Source organism: Octodon degus, unplaced genomic scaffold (genome assembly GCF_000260255.1).
Source record: "Octodon degus isolate 3935 unplaced genomic scaffold, OctDeg1.0 scaffold00029, whole genome shotgun sequence".
Lineage (NCBI taxonomy): Eukaryota > Metazoa > Chordata > Mammalia > Rodentia > Octodontidae > Octodon > Octodon degus.
In genome coordinates this window covers 3,426,205-3,432,241 of record NW_004524605.1, presented here as the reverse complement: position 1 = coordinate 3,432,241, position 6,037 = coordinate 3,426,205, and the positions used below count along the sequence as shown (strand labels likewise).

General features: G+C 39.3%; 1 protein-coding gene across 1 annotated transcript in view; it reads left to right on the top strand.

Annotated features, from left to right (window-relative positions):
• Positions 1 to 6,037, top strand: part of Fnip1 (folliculin interacting protein 1) — a 141,769-nt gene that overhangs the window by 113,266 nt on the left and 22,466 nt on the right. The gene's annotated exons all lie outside the window — the stretch shown is intronic.

The following is a 6,037-nucleotide window of genomic DNA, read 5'->3' as shown; positions in this document are numbered from 1 at the left end:
CCTGAATCAGCTGGGTGGGTCTTGCCTCTAGCCTCTTTGCAGGGAGTTCTGCTGAAGGGTTCCATGCTGGGCCTGCACTCTGGGTCTATTCAGGATCCTGCGGCCTCGGTCGTCTCACTCACTCGCAGTACCTGCGCTCCTGGTCTATTCAGAATCCGGAGGGTCCCAGGTCGTCTCACTCTGCCGGACCTGCGCTCTGGGTCTGTTCAGGATCCCGCAGCCCAGGCGTCTCTCACTCGACGGGCCTGCACTCTGGGTCTATCGCTTAACTTTTTAAAGAGCTTTTTCTGGCTTTTATTGTTAATAATACTTGATGCAGTTGCAACATTCTTATGAATTTTTTTTCCCTCGCGGAACCGGGGATTGAACTCAGACTCTTGCGCTTGCCAGGGAAGCACTTATCTTACTGAGCCATCTCCCCGGCCCCCAACGTTCTATGAATTTAAGATTGTTTCTTAAGTTAGATTACTCGAAATGAAGTTATTGGCCAGTTTTTTAAAGTTAGAACTCTGTGTGTGTGTGTGTGTATGTGTGTGTGTGTGTGTGTGTTGTTTGAATGTCTGCTTTAAAAATAATTTGAATAGCCATTTGCAGCATCCCTAGGACCTGATCCCTCACAGCATTGGGGTCCTAAAAGAAAAAAAAAAAGATAAATAAAACTGACCTATATCAAGAGAAAACACTGAAGTTGATTTGGACTATTTTACTTAAAAGTGTATTATTTCTAAAACTATATTTTAATATACCTAGAAGACAATTGAAAAATCATGATTTGTAGCAGTGTGGAGATACGGCAGTATTCGCAAGAGAGGAGGGAATATTTGAAGATATAAGTGTTTAGGAAGAGATGAATAAGAATATTTTAATCTTTTTTTTTTTTTTTCCAGAACCGGGGATTGAACTCAGGCCCTTGCACTTGCCAGGGAAGCACTTATTCCACTGAGCCATCTCCCCGGCCCCTTTAATCCTATTTTAAAAAGTACAAATATAAGAAATTGTGGGATCTGTGGGAAACCGTAGTCTAATTCTTATTCCTCCCCATTTCTCACAAATTTAGCCATGTGAATTTACAATCTTTGAAACTTCCCATATTTCATTTTACAGAAGAGTTCATATTCTGGTTTTTGCCAATAATTCTGTCTATACTTAAGTGTCCCTTCCACTGTAAACTCCCTCATCTAAATCCTAATACAGTGTTACCTTCTTCTGCTTCCCCAGGCGTTGGTTCCTTCCCCATCTGTTATTCATGTTCTTGTTTTATCTCATTGAATAACAGCTTTTCTTTTTTTATCTCCTTCAAAGACTGACTTCCACTGTCTCTGTCTAGGAAAGGGCTTTATTCTCAGTTATTGTTATTAACTGACAGAAAGATATCCTTTCAGGATTCAAAACTAGGTAGATCAAGGAGCAAAATGATATCCACAGCTGTCTAACTGCAGTAACAGTAAAATGGAGAGAGAAAAGGCCATGGAGTCTTAAGCTTTCAAAAATGTAGTTTTACTCTTTATTTTTGGTACTGTTCCATTTGATAAGAAAGCCTTACCTTTACCAACACAGAAACATAGGAAGTGCTGAGCACTGTAGGGTCATTGTCATTCTCTCTCTCTCTCTCATAAAATAAACTGAGGATCTTCACATTGAGCCGTATGCCCAGTCTTTTAAAGTTTTTTTTAAATGTTTACTTATATTTTTAATTTTTTTGTCTTTTTGACACAGAGTGTAGCTGTGTAATTCAGGCTAGCCTTGAACTCACTTTGTAGCCCAGGCTGGCTCATAGTGATCTCCCTGCCTCAGCCTCTTGAGTGCTGGGATTATAAATGTGCACCATCACATCCCATTCCCAGTCTGTTGTAATGTTTTAAATTTTGAGACAGGGTCTTGCCTAAGTTCCCAGGCTGAGCTCAAATTTAAAATCCTTTTTCTTCAGCTTCTTAGAGTACTGAGATTATAGTCCTGCGTTACCATATGTACCTGCATTCCTTTTTCTGTATAATTTTATTTGTCAGTCTGTGGTGGTTTTTGTTTTTGTTTCGTTTTGTTTTTTGAGTCAGGGTCTCACTATGTAGTCCAGACTGGCCTGAACTCACTATGTTGTCCACATTAGCTTTGAACTTACAGGGATCCTCTTGCCTCAGCCTCTTTACGTGCTAGGACTATGGTTGTATGCCTCTAAGTCCATCCAATCTAAATTTTTAAAAACACAACTGGGATATAGTTGGGTTTGTATGAATAGTGACTTGTTTTTTTATTTAATAGTATACATCAGAGAGGCATGTTAGTACGTGTTGATTTTCTCTTTTTTAAATGTGCATACAAAATTCTGAATATATTTGTTGGCAAAATAGAAAAATCTAGGGCATGTTTAAGGTACTTAAGTCATTAAGGGAGATAGCCTTAGTGATGCTGAGGCATATAAATGCCCAATAGCACAGACTCTTACCCTTGACTTATTTGTACAAATACGCTTGGTGTTATTTAAGTTAACTCTAAAAGGCCAAGTAAACATTTTCTTCCAGTTGCTTGACACATAGTTGCACTAAGTACTATTTGTAAAATGAATGAATAATCCACAAGCTTGTGGAAGAATGGTCTATATTGAAGACCAGAGTTTTAGTATTAAATATAAAGTGTTAGGCTGTGGAGATAGCTCAGCCCTTTAAGGACCTGCCTGGCAAGCGCGAGGACCCAGGTTCCATCCCCTGTACCATATGCTGTGCTAGTCCTGAAACCCTCAACATGCTGTGCCAACCCTGATTGTGCTGTGCCAGCCACTGAAACTGGGTGTGGTAGCACATGCCTGTAATTCCAGGACTGAGGAGGCTGAGACAGGAAGATCCTATGCGTCTGAACTGCATAGCAAGACCCCTCTGCACCTAATTAATTAATTAATTAATTAATTTTTAAAAGGTATCTATGTTGATTTCTGTATGCTGTCTCAGATTGTTACAGAGTTTTCATTCTCCTCTTCCAAGGAGTCTCTGGCAGTTGCTGTAATAATTTAATATGTTGGGGTTTTTGAAGTGTGCAAGGGATTGGGAAGGAATCTAGTGGTGCTGAGATCAAACCTAGGCAAATATTCTACCACTGAGTAACATCACTATCCCTTACAATTTAATCTTTTCTCTGGTTTCATTTACTATCCCTTTGTTGCCTCATTCCCTGTGTATTATCTTTAAAAACTTTCTTACAAGTTAAATTATTTCTGTTTTAGCATCCAGTTTTAGATGAACCAATAGCAGAAGCTGTCTGTATTATAGCTGACATGGATAAATGGACTGTCCAAGTAGCCAGCAGCCAGAGACGTGTTACAGATAATAAATTGGGAAAGGAAGTGTTGGTGTCCAGTCTTGTTTCAAACCTGCTTCATTCCACTCTTCAGCTTTATAAGCATAATTTGTCTCCAAATTTCGTAAGTATATGTAAGGTTTAAATTACTATGAGCATCTGAGAGGTGATTAATTCTATTATATGTGTGTCTTAGTTACTTTCCTCTCTCATTGCTGGGACAAAATACCCAATGTCCAAATCAAGGAAGGAAAGGTTTATTTAGCTCACAGTTAGTGGAGGTTTCAGTCCATATTTGGCTGGCTCCAAGGCAGAGTGGCACAGGGCAGAGGGCAGCCACTCATGGTGATGGAAAACAGCAAAAAACCAAGGCGAGGACCAGCATTTTGTATGCTGATTATCTGCCCCAGGGAGGGTGTAGCATTCACACCCATAATCTCTGCATTGGATCAAGAATTAATCATATATTCGATTTGGTACACAGTGTGCACTGTGCCACCCTGCCCCTGGGGCGAGCTGTGACTGGGATTGAGACTGGGTGTGGTGACCTGCACCTGTAGTCCCAGCTCTTGGAAGGCTGAAAACAGGAGGATCACTACAAGTCCAATCTATATAGTGAGACTCTGTAGACCCTATACTAAATACAAAAAAAAAAAAAAAAAAAAAAAAAGAGCTCAAAGGGCCAGCCTGATAGCTCAGTGGACTAAACCACCTGCTTAGGCAGAGCACAGCAGCCTGGGTTCAATTCCCACTGTGCCATACTGGCCCTACCCCCTGGGCCGCACTGAGATGGTGATTGAGAATGGGCATGGTGGGCTGAGGAGATGGCTCATTAGAATAAGCGCTTTCCTGGCAAGCACAAGGACCTGAATTTGATCCACAGTACCATAAAAATAAAGAAACAAACAAACTCATAATGGGTCAGAGAATCAGACTTAAGGCTAATATATAAACTTCTGAAAGAAAACATAAAATAATCTTCTAGATAATTTTAATGAAAATGATTTCTTGACTATAATACCCAAAGCCTAAGTAACAAAACAGAAAAAAAAAAAGAATTGGATTTCTTCAAAATTAAAAACTTTGGGGCCAGGGAGATAGCTCAGTAAGATAAGCACTTGCCTGGCAAGAGCAAGGGCCTGAGTTTAATCCTCAGTTCTGCAAAAAAAGAAAAAAAACCTTAAAAATTTTTATTGTTAAAAAAGTGAAAAAGGGCTGGGGAGATGGCTCAGTAGAATAAGCCCTTGCCTGGCAAGCACAAGGGCATGAGTTCAATGCCCGGTTCCAGAAAAAAAAGTGAAAAAACAATGCAGAGAATAGGAGAAAAAATTGGTAAATTTTATGTCTGGAAAGGAATTGATAGTTCAAATACAGTCATGTGCTTTAGGCTGTATTTTAGTGAATGATGGACTGCACGTATGCTTATGGGTCCATAAGATTATAATAGAGCTGAAAAATTCCTACTGCGTAACGATGTAGCCATCTTAAAAATTCATAGTGCAGTGCTTTACTCACATTTGTAGTAGCCTGATGTAAACAAAACCTGTGCTACCAATTAGAGGAAAGTATAACACATACAGTACATATAGTTATACTTGCTAGTGAGAATAAATGACTGTGCTGCTAGATTATGTATTATACTTTTTATCATTTTTTTGTTTGTTTTTGAGACAGGGTTTCACTGTAGTTCAGTGTGGTCTTGAACTCACTGTGCAGCCCACATTGGCCTCAAACTCATGGTGTTGCTTCTGCCTCAGCTTCCTGAGCACTGGGGTTATAGGTGTGCACCACCATGCCCAGCCAGTATCATTATTGTAAAGTGTGTTACTTATTTGAAAAAGTTCACTATAAACTGCTGTTATGCTGATAGCCTTCCCTTATTCTGTGATTGTATCAAAAGGCCTTATCAAGTGTTTGGCCTATACCAGTGATGATGAACCTCTTAGAGACCACGTACCCAAACTGCAACTCCAAACCCCCTTATTTATTACAAAGTGCCAACGTTAACAGTTGCACAATTATATATGAAGAACTCCAACTAAACAAAAAGCAAACAATAGAATTTTAAATGGGCAAAGCACTTGAATAGACATTATACAAAAAAAAAAAAAAGAAACTACTAATGACCAGTAAGTCCATCAGAATATACCCAGCATCAATAATCATTAGAGAAATGTAAGTAAAGCCACAATAAGGTATCATTTCATGCTCACTGTGATGAGTGGCTCTGGTAAGGATTATTCATAGGATAACAATCATTCAAAACGAATAGTTTTGAGTTTTATTTAACTTGACATTTTGTTTGCCAGGATTGGACAAATTAGAACCTTTGTGCATTGCTGAGAGGAATATGAAATGGTGGGTGGCAGTTTGGTATTTCTTCAAAAGGTATTACATAGTGTATAAAACCATATCATATTAGGAATTCTGCTTCTGTGTAGTTAAGACTCAAATAGATGGTGGGTACGGTGGTGCAGACCTGCCATCCCAACACTCAGGAGGCTGAGGCAAGAGGATCATGCAAGTAGGCCAGCCTGGGCTACATAGTGAATTCAAAGTCAACCTGGAATTTATAACAAAACCTTGTGTCAAAAAACAAAAGACCAAAACAGGTAATTGTATCCTACGTTCCTAGTAGGATTTTTCACACTAGTCAAAAGTTAGGCTAGGGAGATAGCTAGGCAATATATACTGCCTGGCAACCACAAGGTCCTAAGTTTGATACCTGGTACAAAAAAAAAAAAAAAAAAAA